At 34.4% G+C, this 19,469-nt stretch overlaps 1 long non-coding RNA gene across 1 annotated transcript; it reads right to left on the reverse strand.

The window, feature by feature from the left end:
* Positions 1–2,103: 2,103 nt before the first annotated feature.
* Positions 2,104–18,692, reverse strand: LOC138704740 (uncharacterized). Its single transcript, XR_011333417.1, has 3 exons — positions 18,352–18,692; positions 14,120–14,297; positions 2,104–7,452 (listed from the first exon to the last, which is right to left on the reverse strand). It is a non-coding gene; the product is annotated as an uncharacterized lncRNA (long non-coding RNA).
* Positions 18,693–19,469: the final 777 nt, after the last annotated feature.

Below are 19,469 nucleotides of genomic sequence, written 5' to 3' on the forward strand. Positions count from 1 at the left end.
CTCACCTGGCTGAGAACCCAAGAAGAGTTATTCTATATCAAACGCCGGGAAAGCCTCAAGTCATACATAACATGTACGCTTTTTATGAATTTTAAAGAAGCTTTTGATAATTTTAATAAAACCACATTATGGATTATAATAAAACAAAACTGTATAACGCAACATTTAATAGTAGTGATAATAATAATAATAATAATAATAATAATAATAATAATAATAATAATAATAATAAATTTGTAAAAATTTAATTGACGACAGATTAAAAAGAGTGAGAAAGAAGAAAAGATGTACAGACCGATTATTTAGTCCTGACAGCTCGACGACGTGAAAGAGGGGAAGTAATATGAGTAGTGGGGAGAGCTCTGGAGTAGAGATAAGAGTAAGCGGTCAGTAAAGGAATGCAGTACAGCTTAACTGTACTAGAAACATACAACTCTACCGCAAGCGACTAACCCAAACACCCCTTGGCATAACTAAATGGACTCGCCTGACCCAGGCACACACTGCTGATGACTGTCAGGACTAAATAATTGTACTGTAAGATAAAGGTGTCATTTTCACCACCATAAGAACCATACAAGGAAGACATTATAAATACATTTATCGTATTTTCTCGAATACTTCAAGTCCTCGCATAAGCTGCACACCCCACTTTTGAAAGGCAAAAAATATAAATAAAACAAACAAAATTACAAAAATGAAACTTCAGAAAAAATATATTCACGACAAATTAAAACACAAATATAGTTCAGTTAATAAATAAATAAGTACATTTTATACTGGAATAAGACGCATTTCAAACCCATCTTATGCACACACACTGTACACATGTCAGCTGTCGTCTCAATTGGCCTTTTACATGATATCCTGAAACATTATTAGCATGCATTACGATTTCCATGTTCCTCCGCATCTTTGATCATTTTAAGATTTCTGCTGTAAGTAAAGGATCACAATCTCATACTTTAGTGGTACTGATTTTCTTCTTAATTCAGCTATCCACTTTTCAGCGGTTGCTTCTAATTCCTGTCCACCGTAAGGATCTATCATTCCACTGTCCATCTTCTAAGTTGAATTTAATCATAACTTTTTCCACACTACCACACCAACTTAAACGAGTCCTTCTTCTTTTCCTTCTGTCCTTGTGGGGGACCAATGAATTATTCGTCTGGGCCATCTCTCCTCCTCCATTCTTTGTACATGTCCATACCACTGCAGTATCCATTTTTCATTCCTGTTTACTACAATTTCTTCTGCTTCCATCTCTGCTCTAATAAAATCATTTCTTACATGCTTCAACCGAGACACTCTCATACTTCGACGTAACCCATCCATCTCAGTGCTCTCTAACTTTTTCCTCCATCTGTCATTCCAAGTCCAACACTCTGACCCATATATGAACCTATTTGTTTTGAAAGGGCATCAGTCACTAATTTTCCCATTTTTACTTTTTTGTTATGTTGGTATCTTCAGACATAGACTCATTCATTTGTGTTGAAAAGGCATCATATAGTCGGTTTTAAAGGTAAAATACTTGCACACAAAGACTGAGATTGGTTTTGAAAAGGCATCAGTCACTGACTCATGCCGTTTCAACACAGAAGATGTCACCATATGGCAGCTGAGTAGCATTTTATTTTTTCTGTGAGTTCCTAAAACTGAAGATGGTACTAGTTGCTCACAAAGGATCAACAAGATTTAAATCTTCAGGGGCTTATTGATGTGCAAGAAGTGAAACAGAGGTGCCCAAGATCGGAGTAAAGTAGATTAAATTCAGCCTCTTTCAAGTATCATTTACAAATTGGAACTCATCGGAACGAGGTGTGTTTTGATGCAATGTTATCGGTTTTTACGATTAGTGTAAAATGAGTACAAAGGGTTCGTGATTTGAAAATAGTAGGAAAAACACTGCGGTAGAGGTGTTTCCAATTCCACACCACATGATATTGAAATGATGATTCGAGAACATACTGAATCATTACAAGTTATAGAGTCTCATTATTCAGGGAAAAAAATCTACTACTTAAATGCTGATTTCAATATTACTCTGATGTGGAAGTGTTTTGTACAAAATCATCCTGATGTTAAATGTTCTTACTGGAAATACTGGGACTATTTCAGAAAACACTTCAACTACAGATTTGGGAGGCCACAAGTGGATACATGCTGTATATGTGAGAAGCTAAACTTAAAAATAAAATCTTCTCATCTCAACAAAGCAGCAAAACGTACAGCAGTGGCCGAGTTGATGGTTCATAGGAGAAAGAGCAAGACATTTTACAATGCTCTACAATATTAAAGTTCAAAAGAAGGTCAAAATGAAATACATGTTTTATCATTAGCATTTGACTTTATGCAGAATGTTTCTCTTCCCAAAGTACCGGTACAATAACTGTTTTATCGCAGACAATTGACGGTTAATGATTTTTGCATAACCAACATAAAGAAAAAGACAAACACTCTTTATGTGTATCATGAAGGCTATGGACATAAAAGCCCTTACGAAGTTTGTAGTTTTTTGAGTGACTACCTAAAGGAGAATAAACATCACTGAACTCAGGCAGACAATTGCTCAGCTCAAAACAAAAACCAGACTCTGTAGATACCTTTTATCTCTCACAGATTCGGGACAATTAATCAAAATAAAACAGTTTTTTCTGTCAGGGGGCACAGTTTTCTGCCCTGTGACGTAGACTATGGAGACATGATAGGATATACACTATTCATGATGTAGTTGAACACATCATTCTTAGTGCTAAACCAGGAAATTTACTGTTAAGGAAGTAGAAGCATCAGAGATCTGTGATTACAAGCAGTGGTGGAAGGATTACTACAAGAAGATACCAGTTTTGATTAAAAGCGAGCATAAGTCAAAGAAAGAACGGGTGTTCTTTTCCATCTCTGAATAGAGTCACTTCATTTTTGAAAAGGACTAAATGGGTTATGTCACAGATTACACTACTATCAATGGCCTCAACATTCATACTTTTCAGATGGCACCCCAGCGGCATCAAGTGATCCAATCCGCACAAAGAAAGGCATATCTAGCAAAGAAAGTCTCTATTAAATCAAGTAAAATGAGTGATTTTTTAAGATTCAAAGACTTTGTACCAGAGGAAAAGGCTGAACTTTATAATGATATTTTGAACTGGCCAATGACAACAGCAGTTCTTAGACAAGATGACGACTAGCCTGATATAGTGTGTTCATTTTCACAAGGAAACCAATTTTGTATTTTATACTATACTATTGTATATCATTTTTCACAAGTTTAGTGTTTGATTTAGCTTTATTGCAATAAATAACTTCACTGTTCATTCAATAAAAATAATATTTAATTTAAGTGAAGATAATTTTTTTAGTCCTGCAGAATACGTCTGTTATGGTAACAATTAATATTAGAGGAGAAAAATTCGCTCCGGCACCGAGGATCGAACCCGGGTCGAACTACGGCATAGTTCAATGGTTACAGCGCTTGGTACATAGAACCAAGGACTTGGGTTAGATTCCCAGCGCCGGAGCAAATTTTTCTCCTCTAATGTTAAAAATTTAATTGTTTCATGCATTAAATCTTCAATTTGTGTTGAAAGGGCATCATTTTCAAAAATTTTAAAATCAATAAAAAGATAAATAATTAATGCAACAATACAAATTATCCCTAAAATGTAAGGTACATGATGATGAAACGGAAAAATAATAAAACACATATTTTATAAACATCTGTTTCAGTTAATATAGTTTTTTGCTGTTTTCTTAATATTTACATTAGGTGACTGATGCCCTTTAAAAAAAAAAAGAGATTCACATAAGGACACTCTCTACCGCTGTTTTCAAGATACATTTTTTAGTTGCTTTTGTCATTTCTCTGTTCCAAAGGATACCATTCAAGGATCTAGTTATTTTTCTCTTTTCTAGTTATTGTCCTTTTCACAAGTACCAGAACTATCTATAACTGATCCTGAATATTTAAACTGGCTGACTTCTTAATTGTTACACCATTTACAACCAAGTCCTCTCCTTTCCCTCCAACAACCATATATTCTGTCTTCATAAAATTCACTTTCAATCCGTGTAGACTATACTCACTTACAAGCTTGCGGAACATATACTCAGTATCTTACTGATCTTGTCCTACTATTACCTGGTCGTCGGCAAATAGCAAGGTATGCAACATATGGTTATTAATTTTATGCCCATACCTCTGCATGAGTCATTCCATTTCTTCGAGGCATTCTCTAGGAAGATTTTAAATAAAGTTGGTAACATTCCACGCCTTTGCCTCAAGCCTTTTGTAGTACAAAATTCTGCTGATAGATTTTCCCCCCATTTTGACACATGCTATACACTTATACATTCTCCTTATGAGGTCTATGAGAGGATTTGGGACTCCAGTATTTTGTAGGGCAGTCCAAAGTCGATTAACTGGTACTGTGTCATATGCCTTTTCTAGATCAATGAAGATATAATGCATCTCTTTTGCTTTGGTTAACATTCTTTCCATCATTTGTCTAATTGTAAATATATGGTCTACACAGGATTTGTCTGTTATAAATCCAGCGTGCTCTTCGGATATCTTATTTTGTATTAAAGACTCCAATCGTATCTTGATTATTTTACTGAGTATCCTACTCACTGATGCCAAGACATTGATACCTAGATAATTCATTGGGTTCCTCTTTGCATATTGCATTTATATATGATAAGGTCCATTCTGGTGGAATAGTATCACCTTCTATGATCTGGTTGAAGAGTTTGGTTAAGATGGTACTGATTTTGAGAATTGAAAATATAAGACGCACAAATTATACATTTATCACACTTGAACTTGATTCTGACACATGTACTGCTAATTCAAATGCCAATTAACAATGTTAACAATATTGACATACTCACGTGGAAAGTTAGTGGTATGTACTATCACCTTAGGAGTTCTGCAGGAGGAAAATTGGGCAATGTTGATAACTTTACTTAGAATAAGCCATGTACCCGTATTTTTTACTTGTATATTTCGGAAAGAAAAGTGTGTGGGGTATTCGAGAAATTACATTTAATTATGTGTGCGGCACAATAAAAAGATAACGTAAGAATACTGGAAAGGAAACTAAACTAAAACTGTATGAACTAATGGCAGTTAAAATGAAGTTCAGAATTATGGAATTAAGCAAGAATAAGGAAAGAAAAACTCAGGCCGAAGAAATTAGATTTTTAAGAAATGTTGCTGGATATACTCTACTAGACAAGAACAGGAACAAGAATATCAGGAGAGAACTCAATATCTGCAAATCAACAAAAAAAAATATACACCAATACAGAAATGCCGGAAGGAATATGGAGGTCAGATACAGGAACACCGCATTATGAAATTAACATTAACTTATAAGGATAGAAGATATGTTGGCCGACTGAAGAAGAGGTGGGTACAACAATTCTAATTCATGAAATTTGGAACTGGCCTTGCAAGGCTTAATCCCTGAAAATGATGATGACGACGAGGATGATGATGATAATGATAATTAAATTAGTTTCCACATATTCAGCAATATCGCAGAAATTATGAAAGGTATAAAAAATATATCCTTACTCTTTTTATTCTTTATCTTAGTAGGAACAAAAAAGTTTATTAGGACAATTGTTGTAAAACCGACCTGAGACAAGTTACAGAGAAGAAAAGAGATAAGTGTCTGTTACATCTTACATCTTGAAATGGCGACTTCACACAGGCTCTCTGCCACAGATTCAGACAAAACACCTCTCACTCATAAGCTGTACATGCTCAGTAGTCATGCTATTCCTTCATTTAAAATTTTACGGACTAGGATATATGAACGTATACTCCTCCACTATACTGGGTGTAAAAAAATATATGCTACAAGGCTCGGTGGTAGGTAGATGCGTACGTGATCATATTTTGTTAATAAATTCATGTCCGGAAACACTTTGTTTACATGCTAGCATCTCTGAAATGTGGAAGAGAATATAGGCAGTAAGGATCACAAAAACTAGGAAAGAAGTACAGTAAAAAAGACAATTGAAATTGAAATTGCACCCATGTCCAGAGACCCATGCTCAATAGTCTGGCCCCCTCACTCACCTGACCTGACACCATTGGATTTCTTTGTACATGAAAACCCTGGCGTACGAGACTCCCATGGAGACACAACAAGATCTTGTGGCACGAATTCAGGTAGCAGCTGGAGTCATCCGAGATATGCTAAGGATATTTCCAAGAGTTCGACATGACATAACTAGGCGATGCACAAAATGTATCGAAGTTGGTGGCAGCCATTTGGAGCATCTTCTGTAAATAATGTTTACTTACAGTATTTCAATTATATTTTCAACTTCTTTCCTAGTTTTTGTCATCTGTACTGCCTATGTCTTCCTCCACATTTCAGAGATGCTAGCATGTAAACAAAGTGTTTCTGGACATGGGTTTATTTAACAAAATATGATCACATGGTACTCATCTACCTACCACCGAGGTTTGTAACTTTTTTTTTACATCCTGTATATGTTGTTAAAAACTTGCTACACTACATTCATTTAATACAGTTGGTATTAGCATTGTGCATTACAGGCACTATGTTCGGTTCAAGTTTGTCAAGTACAACGAAGTTCGATATTTGCCAATGTTTGCTCTGCAGGAGGAGGCTGTCGTGTTTGTTCCATCTTGTTAAAAAAATATTCTCTGTTCTCTCCTTCCACCCATTCATGTTTTAACAGCTTAAGCATTTTAGCACAGATCTTGCGATTAGTTTTTCATATGAAATAAGGCGAAATTCTTAATGTCTTATTGTCTCTCTTATGTTCAAACATTGCAGACACTAAATGGTACAACTTCCACAAACTGAAGCACCACAAAAGCAGTATGATTGTCACACGTGATTTGAGAACAATGCTCAACTATGATATGATTCCAATTTTAAATCTTGTTCACATTTTTGTAAATAATTCATAAATAACACCTGAACCACATTACTGTGAATGAGTATCTAGCATTCAAACACTAAAACAAAAATTATATCAACACATTAATTGTTCATATATGATTAATTAAAAAGTGATTATATATACACAATTCTCCCACCATTCAGATCTAACAAATATTTAAATATATTAATTTTAAAAAGTCAAATATTCATAACTTAAATATATTAAGCTATTCATCAAACTGTTCCCTCATTTACCTATCACAGCAGCCATAATATATCTTCAGAAATTTGTCTTGTATTTCTTTAGCTCCACCTTGATGTGATGAATATTCGTCAGCTGCGCACGAGCATTTGGTGTTAATAATTTTTGGAAACGGTGATAGTATTGTACCAACTGGGTGAGAGCCAACTGCAGAAGTGAGGAACCAGTCACCAAATTGGGAAATGAAGACAGGATCTCTCGATTCAACTCCTCCAAAGATCGTTTCCATCCCGCAGAGAAAGACTGCCAATGCTTTTTCTGGAAAGAAGGTATAAACTTTTAACCTTTTAGAACATTTTGCAAAATATACAGTCATTAGGACTGGCTATGTTTACTAAATTTTGAGCTCTCAAGTTCCAGTCATCACTCATCAGGAAAAATGAGAGCATTCAGAAATAGGTGGCATACCTCTTGTTGTATAGGTCTATGCTTTCTGTCACCAAATCTTATCATCAGAATTTAAATTCTCTCATTTTCTGTTAACATTTGAAGGGTACACTGGAATAACGATCAAGGTCCATTTTAGAATGTTTCGAGAAAAACGAATTTTAAAGTTTAAGCACTTAGTACTTAGTTATCTGTGTATTTAATAGAAATTGACGTAGTGGAATGTAAAGAACGATAATTTCTTATTAATTATACAATGCCATTTTGTTCTAAATTTGGATGGCAACAATGGAAAATGCAATATAAACAAACAATGTGTAAACTTCCAAAATAAGAACGATTAAGGTCCAAATAGGAAACTTCGAGATACATGGGATACAGTGTGCATTATAGTGAAACACCACTTCTACCTCAGACATTTAATTTGCTTTTGACCATTTTATATATAATTTCAAAATATAATTCTCGTTTTCCTTTCATTGGTCTTGTACTGCAGGACTGCAGAACTGCTTCTTTATTTGAAAGTCATTGAATGTTGCCGTTTTGAAATATAATAATCCTTGGCGCTACAGCCCATGAAGGGCCCAGACCGACCAGCCGGCTGCTGACCTCACGTCCACATGTCGAAGTAGAGGTGGACGATCATCCAACCAGAATGGAGGTACTGTGTGGTTAGCACCCAACCATTATAGCTGGCTTTCGCAACCTATCGTAGCTCCCCGAGTGCATCACGATGCTGGGTGGGCACCGTTCCCATACACTGGCTGAAATTTCATGAGAAAATTTCTTCCCCCATGAGGACTCGAACCAGCACGCATTCCGTAGCGTGAGTCTTAGGCAGGAAGTCTGAGACCACGACATCACAGCAAGGGACTTGAAATATAATGTCATCATATAAAGCGGTTGAAGATTTTCAACTCTTTCGCATTGTTCTTCTTCTGATTTCTTTTCAGTGGCTTGAAATATAATTAAAATAATGTTAGAAAACGATTATTACAGACTAATTTGGATGTTTAATAGCATTTGAAATTAAAATGCGATAAATAAAATTGAAGATAAAATAAATTTGACAAATAAAATAGAAACTCACTATATAGCTTTCATATCATCTGCTTGATGATAATCAGGATCATATTTTTAGTACAGTATCTTATTTTACATTGTAGATTGCAATGGACCTCTAGGCGAAAGGGCTTTCTTTTTGCAGTAGCTATTCAGAAATTCTCCCCATCCATAAAATACTTCTTTTTTTTTATCGAGTTATTTTATGATGCTGTATCAACATCTCAGGTTATGTAGTATCTGAAATGAAATGAAGGTGATTATGCCAGTGAAATGAGTCCAGGGCCCAGCATTTGCTTGTATTGGGTTGAGGGAAAACCCCGGATTAATTAAAAGCCAATTATAAAATCTAGCTTTGAAACTATTGGTTGGTAACTTATAATATTGACTGGGAAGCTTATTATATAATTTCATCCCCAGGACAGAAAAATTTGTACTAATTTTATGTAATCTACAGTATGGAATATTAATTTGTTCACTATTTCTAATTTCATGATCATGTATATTAGCTATTAATGAGTAATTGTCTATATTTTGTCGAATGTAAAGGACTAGGTCGTATATATATATATAAATTTATGACAGTTAATATCTGTGATTGTTTGAAAAGAGGTCGACAATATTCAAGATAGTTTGATTGACATAGAATTCTAATGGCTTTCTTTTGCAAAATCAAGACACTCTCAATTTTGCTACCATTTCCCCAGAAAATTAAGGCATACCTAATTATCGACTGAAAGAACGAAAAGTAGGCACATCTTAAATAATTTTGAGAAACACAAGTCACTAATTTCTTTAATAAATATATAACTCTTGATAATTTTGTGCATATATATTCGATATGTTTTTCCCATGTTAAACTGGAGTCTATAAAAAGTCCTAGAAATTTGGTATAGTTTTGTATGTTGTCCTTATTTATTACATGATTTAGGGTAAAAGCACGGTCGACTTTAGTAGAAGGTCGGAACACTGAAACTTGGCAACATGTACATCGGGCATCGACCAACTCACATGGCATATGAGGTTTAATCTTTGTTTACACTTATTTAAGAGTATTTGCAATTTATGGTGAGTTTTTTATGTGTGTTTCGCCTTTAAACCAATGAACCTGCAGAAGAAATAGTAACAATATATACATATTTATATAAGGTAGGTAAAAACATAATTTTAAAACAGAAATAAAACAGGCAAAAAACAATAACAAACATTCTTAAAGTCAAATCCTATGTATTATGCATATGTTTTCTGTTTTATTAATATAATATTACCTATTGGCTCGTTTTGCTTTACTATTCAATTTTTTTTTTTCAGGAATGCATTAATTACAATGCCAGATAAATGTTGTGTTCCTAACTGCACTTCAAATTATTCGAGCAAAGGAGGTTATGTTCCAGTATTCAGATTCCCAAATGAAGAGAAACTTCGCCAAGCCTGGATAAGAAAAATACCACGCAAGCACTGGCAACCTTCAAAGTGGGCTGTGGTTTGCATACACCATTTTCATGAACAAGATGTAATAAAAGTGGAAAAATACAAGGATTCATCGGGAGAGTGGAAGGAACGTCCTATAGATGGGTTGAAGTTAGTAACAGGAGCACTCCCTACAATTTTTCCTGATTAGCCAGCTTATTTGTCAACCCCAGAAACAGAGAAGCTGAGGGACCCTGAAGAACGAAGAGCCAGACAGACTGAAGCACATGCTGAAAAAGAAAAAGGTTTTCTTGAAAAAGACATTATTAAGGACTTCTCTACGTTTACTGACAATGTTAGTGGAAAGTCACGGTTGCTAAAGGGTTGGTTTATTTATTATAATATTTATTACGTAATACTTTATCAGTGCACTTTCCAAACCATACCACAGATAATAGTTAGTGTTAAAATAAATAATGATATGAATTGTGAGGTTTGTGTCAATCAGAACATAGTAGCTAGAAGCGAACTGTTTGACATATTAACAGGAAATATGAAACTCACCCGCTGGTCTCAGTTAGAACAAAGTTTGAAGAAATATGAGTCTGTTGAGAAAGACTGAGTAACTGCTCAAAGTATCCAATCTATGCTATCAGTTATTACGTACAAATTAAATTCTCTTCTTTTATTATTGGGAGAGTCCAGTGATATACAACCGAACATTGAAAGGCAAATTAAATTTGCAATTGAACATTTAAATTTAATTTGTAGCAAAGCTAAACATTATTCAACTGATTATATTTTATAGGCTTTTATGTTGTATATGCACTCTCCAAGTTGTTATGCGGCAATCCGAGAAACATCTTGGATTGTTTTACCACATATGAAATACTTGCAACATTTGACTTCTTTGTTTTCAGTGTCGCCAAATTAAATGACAAACAATTAACATTTTCTTAAAAATGCCATAAATAACTTGACAGAGAGAGAATGTTTAGTTAGTTTACAAATTGATGAAATGCATATCAAACCACAAATTGATTATAAATCAGGGCAACTGTTCGGATATGATGATAACCAGCAAAATACTGAAGCTAAAACTGTCCAGGCATTTTTTGTTTCTTCTCTATTTGGTAACTTCAGGGAAATTGTTGCTCTTTACCCAGTAAAGAATTTGACAGGCAAAGATTTATATGATATGATAAATGTTGTAATTGATTTATTAAGAAAGTGTGGGTGCCATATACTTTCTGGTGTTTCAGACAATCACAGAGTAAACAGAAATATGATGGTACTACTTCAGGGTTCAAATGAAGGGTATGTTTCAAATGACATTGATCCATCATATAAGACATTTTTTACATACGACTTGTTCATATTTTTAAGAACATTAGAAACTGCTGGATTAATCAGAAAGATGCTTCTCAAACATTGATTTTTCCAGATTTTGAAGACACAGACACGCTTTTGACTGCAAAATTTTCAGACCTTAAGCAACTGTATCACTGTGGTAATAATGTTAGTCCTCTCTTGAAACCTGCTCATAAATTAAATCATAAATCTCTGTACCCAAGCAACTTAGAAAGACAGAAAGTTTCATTAGTTTGCAATATTTTCCATGAGTCTACTTACAGTGCTTTAAACGCTGAATTTCAAAGTCAGTCTGATATTGTGTCAAGTCCAGGTACTTGTCAGTTGGTATTGATAATACTGCAGTGGTGGATATTGTAAACGTGAAATCCAAGCTGTTGGGTACTATGAAAAGAAATGAATTGGCGAATCCCTTTAATAGTGTTGGAGATGCCCACCTTAAATTTTTAAGACAATTTTTACAATGGTTGCAAAAATGGGAGTGCTTTTAACTCCTGATACTTTCAGGGCTTTGTTTCAGAGTACCTCTGTGTTAATTAATTTATACAATACAGTTTGCAAACTCTTAATGTGGAATTTGTACTGCCAGGAAAGTTACAAACCGACAATCTCGAGTAATGCTTCAGTTGCTATAGGCAGTTATCAGGTGGTAACTACAATGTTTCCTTTGTACAGGTCTTAGAGGCAGAAAAAAAAACTCAGAATGAAATCTCTTTTAGGTATAAAATCAGCCAAGTATGGAATTCTAAAATGGTCCTCACAAACATCTGAAGCAGCAGAAAATATAGACCTAGAAAGGAATGAAACTGTAGATGTAGCTCCATTTTTTAGAGTCATCCAAGATCCCGATACTTTTACCTTTGAAGCTGATACCTCCAGCCTTTTGTACATATCAGGTTATGCCTCTTTCAAGGTATCTTCAAGGTTACAGTGTCCACTTTGTATTGATTACTTGGTAGGGAAAGAAATCAGCAATCAAGATATTTATTTTGACAATTTGAACCGAGGAGGACTTACTCTTCCTTCAGATTTTGTAATTTACGTTGCAAAAATTGCATTCTGCATTGTAAATGCATTGATTTCAAGAGGTACAAATGAAGAACAATTTGTAAAATGTGGAAATCAGAAAAAACTGTTGATGTTACTCTGCAAAACAGTTTTGTGTGGTGATGCTGGTTTTGTAAATGATGTATGCCCATGTGGTATGGAATATATTGAACTTGCTGACAAAATACTTTCAGTCATTACGAACATACTGTTAAATAATTATTCAAAGGCCAGGAATGATAACATATCTGCCAGTAAACCAGTGTATGGTAAGAGAAAGTTACAGACATTTTAGAAAAGGATGTAAAAAGTGTGTGTGTGTCTAATGCTCAATATTTAACGGTGAAGTCATTCTCCTTCTTTCTTCCCAATATTTAGATGTAAGGTCCATAAAATTTTCCACATATTCACAGATTTTTTAGATATTCCATGTCCATGGCATCTTCTTTATTGCACAATAAACATTTAGCAGAGTCCAATAAGCTGATTCGATGTAGATGTTTTGTAAGACAGTCGTGACTAGTAATCAGTCTGAACATAGCCACAGTAGATTTTCGTGGTAGATCAGGAATGGATTTTAAATCTTGTAGTAAATTATTCCATCTTTAATTTTGATGTTCACTTGGAGAATTAGTGTGGTAATTGCTGGTAGTTTTCCTTTTGATAACTCGTTTTATGGACTCATATGAAAACTGTAGTTCTTTTTTACGTTTTTTCTAGTTCCTTTCTTGGCCAACATATCAGATTTCTCATTACCATATATTCAACAATGGGTTGGGATTCATTGGAGAACTAAGATATTATTTAAATTTTGAATGTACCTTAACATACAATGGATTTCCTTAATTTTTCTTGATACAGCAAAAGTAGTTGTACTAACTCCTGGATTGCAGCTTTGGAATCAGATAAGAGAACTATATTTTTGCATTTCTTTAACCAAGGAAAAAAATGTTGGAGAGAGGCATAGATAGCTTCAAGTTCACCATCAAAATTTTTACAAAATGAAACAAAATCAAAACATGTGTGTGACCTATATTCTAAACTAGAGAACATAAGCATGGGTTTGGCATTCCAGGAACTACTCCAAGTTTTACAAATTATAGGCCTACTGATCTGTCCCATCATGACTGCATCTGCAGAAAAGAATTTTTCTGCATCATGACGAATAAAAACTTACACCAGGACAGCCATGTCAAGCACAAGGCTTTGTAATCTAGCAATTTTATCCATCGAGAGGAGGAAAAGTTGGAATTTGTTGAAGGACCCATCATCAGTGGTCAACAGATTCGTGCTAGGAAATCTCGACAGCTCCAGATCAACTTATGAAGCGTTTGTATGACCTGCATGATTGTTTACCATAATTTTGCATGTTATTCACTAAGACTTCCGAGAATGAGTTTCAAGAGAGTTGACGACAGCGCCATTGTCAGGTACTTTATAAGATCCTGTGTTGTAAACGCAGTACCAATCTAAGATAATAGCTCAACCATTACCTCTCTGATTATCCAAGTAGAGCCACAATAATTTTGGTGTCAGAACTGATCATAACAAAACTGATGACCGGTAGAACCAGCCATAACATGTTGGAAGTATCTAATATCTAAAGTGGGAATAACAAAATTAAATGATATGCAACAAAGATACTCACTTTCATGATTCTTCAGTTCATCTGCTTGTCCCTTGTCTACCAGCACTTCACCTTCCTTCACAAACTGCAATATGCCACCAAAGTGAAGTGACAAGATTTCTTCCACATATTCTGCACTGCGAGTATTGAACTGTTCATGGAAGCTTTCTGCCTCTTTAGAATTGTCCCGAGTGCGTTCCTTAATGCAAACATCAATATTTTACTTTACATTTGTTTGTTTATCAACTGTCAGAAGACAGGTCTGAGCCTCATTAGTGACATCAATAAAGGTGCGTACACACATAGGGAACGAACAATGAACAAGTGATGAAGCGAACTTTCACTGTTTGGAGCAAGATACAAATAATCAGCAAATGGTCAGGGAACATTCGTGTTTGCTGGTTATTCGCAATAATGGTAGACGATTTATTATAATAAGTGCAGCAGTTATTATGGGCTGTCTAACAAAAATAAAGTTGAAGAATAAAGGGTGATTGTAACAGATTCCACTATACAAAAGTCGCAATTGGTATAGAATAGAAGCATTGACTTGTTTAATTACTTACATTAAATTCAGTGGGATAATTTTAAAACTTCTGTCGAATTTCAGTAACAGACTTTGAAATGTTACTATGCAAAATAGGCTAACACTTTGCAAGAAAGACAGACTGGTGAGAAGCAATACCTGTTCATGAAAGATTAGCACTAACACTTCAATATCTGGCAACAGAGGATTCGTATACAAGTTTTATGTATTTATTCGAAGTTTCCAAACAGCCGAGTTCCATGATTTTTTCAAAAATTTCCTGGTCCCGATATAATTCAATAAGGTTGATGCGGGACTGTATTTAAAATTTTTGCCACCTCAGGCAACTAAAGAAATGTTGCCCCTCTACATAAATAACGAATTATGAAAATTAGTCAAAATTAAGACAGAGAATCGAATAATCAATATTCAAATGGAATTAATTAGTAAAAAAGGGGAAAATAATACAAAAGAAATAAAATTAAATATAACTTTAAATGTCAGTAATGTATTACAGTACATTCAGTGATCACCGCCCTGCTTTTTGTTGGATCTGAAATCTTCTAGAGGGGCCTATTGTTTCACTCCTTGACTGGTGAAATAGTCTCTAGTTACTTCATTTATTGCTCAGAATGCTGGATCTAATTTTATTTATTTCATTTCCATACTCATCAGTCATTATTTTGATTACATGGGTGCTGATCAATACTGCCATTCATTTCACTTTCATTATCGTACTTATTGTTAGTTTAGAAGATGTATCACATAACAGTGACGATGTACTCACATCAGTTTTTGAAAGAATACCTCAGTTTCATTTTGAACAACTCGATTTTGTGTGTCTTACTACATAAGCACTTTTTGTTTCTTTTCTAATTATTTTAAGTTTTCACTGTTTTCTATATTCAGCCTCAATTCTTTTCGTATCCGAACTTAATAATACTAATAACTTAAAACTTCATAATTTAACAACTGCTGCAGACAGTCATTTTAAACATATAACTTGTGTACTAGTTCATTTCAACTGATGATGATGATGATGATGATGATGATGATGATGATGATGATGATAATAATAATAATAATAATAATAATAATAACATTTCAGGTATTTAACCAATAAGTTACCAATTTTTGCATAGAACAGGTATTATTTTGCTTTGAGATGTTATGAGCTGCCATGTAAAATTAAGTGACTTACAAGCTTTAATATGTGACACACATGTGAATTAAAGCCTTGATTGGTATATTATAATAATCAGACAACCTTACTACCTCTTATTAATTAGTTAATTAATTACATCCTGTTCGCAAATAGTATAAAAATACCTAGTGTTCGGATATATAAAAATTAATGTAAAATGTTTGTCATAAATGCACATGTATATAACATTTCTCAAATTTTCACAGCTTGAGTATGGTACTAATCCCAAAAATTTGCCATCCAGTGCCATGGCTCATGCTGATCCATGCGCAAATACGGTCCCCTTTGTTGATGACATCTTCTTCAATCCATTCCAGTTTTGATATACTAGTACTGGTTGGTGAAATTAGGTATATTAACCACTGCGGTCTGCTGCTAGAACAAACTACGAAAAGGTGACAAATCCCATCCATAGCGAATACCAATTTCCTTTGATGTACTGACAAGCAATGGATCACATACAAAGCAAACCAAATGACTGGTTTACCTTCGCTGTACCGTCCACATGTTCCGAATTCAGTCAGCAGATGCATTTGTTCATTGTTCGGTCGCTATATGGGTTTAAAACTAGTGTTGTGGGATTTAATCGATTAATCTAATTCATTAAGTGATCAATTTCCGTTGTAAGATTAATCGATCAAAAATATTTAATCTATATTCCTCTCTCGGAAATTGCTTACTTAAAAAGCACAATAATACTGTTATTTTTTATTGCAAAGCAGGTAGCATACGGAAAATCTTTGCACAAACACTTCAGAAAGAGATGGAAATATGAGGACAGTGACCTAGTCTACCTCTATTGAAAGTTGAAACACAATGCGAAACCCTTATTAAGTTTTATGGTTTTCCAAGAAAACTTTCAACTTGTTGTCAGCTCATCTTCCTAGCATATGAAATATATACTTTTCTGGGCTTCGTCTCCCTCATCCATTTCAAAATAGCCATGTCTACACTGTGTGCAAGTGAGAGCATAACTACCTTCTTCTCTTTTTAAAATCTGGTAATTCGATTACAGCAGGGGCCAGTCTTCTGTTTCGACCGCTGTACTTTTGCAGTTGCAGTTTCTGTACTGAGTTGGTATATGTAGGTTGTGTGTTTAGTTTGATAAAGAAAAAAAAAATCAATTTTCTGTGGTTTGTGTAAAGTGTAAACTCCATTATGTCATATGAGAATTCGAGAGGTAAACTTGGTGAAATGTTAGGATTTAAATTAAACGATTGTGGAGAAGTGCTTGACAGAAAAAAAGTTTTTCGTGTTTAGTGATGCAGGAAACATTGTTACTAAACATAGAGCGGCACTTAATTCGGAGCATGTGAATGCACTCACATGTTTAAAATCATGGATGAAGCAGTATTAACTGGGTGAGTCTTCATATTTTTTGTTATTTATGTTTGTCTCAAAAATTCCCGGAGAAACTGACACAATAAATTATAAGCCTCATAATAAATATGTTAATAAGTAATTAAAATAATTGTTCTGTAACATAACGATACAATATATACAGATATACAACATTTAATACTTATGCTAATCACCTAACACAAGTTAAATTTAACAATAATTGAGTGGCTCAGTGCCAGACTTGCCTAAACCACAATTACACTGAAAAGAGTTATTAAAGTCTAAATTTGGACGTCATTTTTTTTAAATAATCACATATCAAAAGAAAATTATTCCTCTTTTACCGTAATCTAGTATGTATCTAGTCCATGTAAAAAAGTAAGTTGAAAAATATCATTAACCCAGAAATGTGTTAACTGTAAAACGAATGACAGGCAAGTTTAGCCCTAAAACAGATTATATTTCAAGCCCAAACATGTGGCATAGGCAATGTTAGGCAAGTTTGGCCCTCATAAAAAAAATTTGAAACCCAAATAAGTGGGATATAAAAGTTAGGTTCAAAAGTATAAGACATTAAAATCATTGCTGGTCAGTGGTGTGATGACCGATTTATTGGACTAATTAACAAAGTTACAAACTATAAATCTTTGGAATACAAAGAAAAATATGGAACTCTTTATTCATTATCCCCGTCAGTTGCGTCCATATCTGGATTGTTAAAACTGGTTGTCTGTGGGAGAAAATTGTTGATATGATTGAGAAGGCATGCCATTCCGAACTCCATAATCATCAAAGATGACAAAATAAAATGGTACATGTGGTGACATAAGCTGTAAATTTTAGCCAAACAACAACAATTATTCGTACTTAGCACTAAACTTGTCTAACCAACCTCATCAAGGGATTTTAATAGATTTGATTTCGTAAAATACTACCTTTAATTAGCCTATGTTTCATACGCATGCAAATAGAGCTAAACTTGCTTACATTATAAAATATTAATTGAAAATAAAATGAAAATATCCACCAAAAATAGTGCCTAACCCTCTGCATTTCTTATGGGTTTTGAAAAAATGTAAGAGACAAACTTGCCTAAGCGTCACATTATATAAACTATGCAAAAAATACAATTAAAAATAAGAAATCATCCATTAAAATATACTTATTACAAAAATGACCTACCTGATGAAGTCAGATCACCATAATTGGGTTGATAATCTTTGTCAGCATCACTGTTATCTTCAAACATGTTGTGAATGGACTCCAGGTCTGACTCTTCATATGCCATGTTTGTTTGTTGGTTGCTTAGGCAACTATGTCGCGTCACCTGGCGAATGAAATTCTAACTACAAGTGGAAGTTTTTGATAGACTAAAGTCCTACATTAACAGTAGTAAATGTCGCAATAAAGTAATTAAGCCATAAGATCAAAACAGCTAAAGTCCGATATTTAATTGTTGTTTCTTAGAAACTAAAGAATTTAGAAAAAACAGGTTTAGTTGGAAAACAACGAACATGGCGACCAAAGACGTTTTACAGTTGGGCGACATGGTTTCAGTGGTGATATTATATGATCATCTTTGGTTTCCAGCCTGCAAACCATCACGAGAAATAGCAAGGAACCTACCCTCGAAATCCAGCAAGCTAGCCATTCACGGAGCCACCAGAGCGCATTACTTCCGGCGAGTAACCACGCAGGCTACCCATCCGCGCAGCCACCTTGGAATCCATCACAGAAACACGCACCGTCTGAACCGGGCTTAAAACTAAACAGAAATATTTACACACAGAATAATAAATTTTACAGGAGAAAGAGTTCGTCTAAAGGGATGGACTCGGGAAGAGTACCCAAAACGCTCATTGCATTTCCACGTTGAATTGCAAGACTTAAACGTTGACGATCACCAGTAATGGAGATCAAAATTTCGCCGATTTCAGATACCAAAACTTTAGCGTCATGACTCCAAGGGCCGAAGGTCTCCACAGCAAAGGGGACAAAGATATAATTCGACTCTCACAAGTACTAACATTGTAACTCAGTTTCTTACATTTTTCAGGAGATGAAAATGAAGTTTTAAAATGATCGTGTAAATTAGTGTATACAGATATGTAGAGTAACAATAAGATTTTACATACAATTGAGGAGGTTTAGAGTTACAATGATAGTACTGGAAGAAAAAGAAACAATTTAAGACCATATTAACTAGGATAACTCAAAACCATAAAAAATTTAGTTACAATGTTAGTTTGTCTAGAAGATGAGCATACCGGTATTTATTGACCTTCTTCTTCATGGCTAAT

Source organism: Periplaneta americana, chromosome 8 (assembly GCF_040183065.1).
Source record: "Periplaneta americana isolate PAMFEO1 chromosome 8, P.americana_PAMFEO1_priV1, whole genome shotgun sequence".
NCBI classification, from domain to species: Eukaryota; Metazoa; Arthropoda; class Insecta; order Blattodea; family Blattidae; genus Periplaneta; species Periplaneta americana.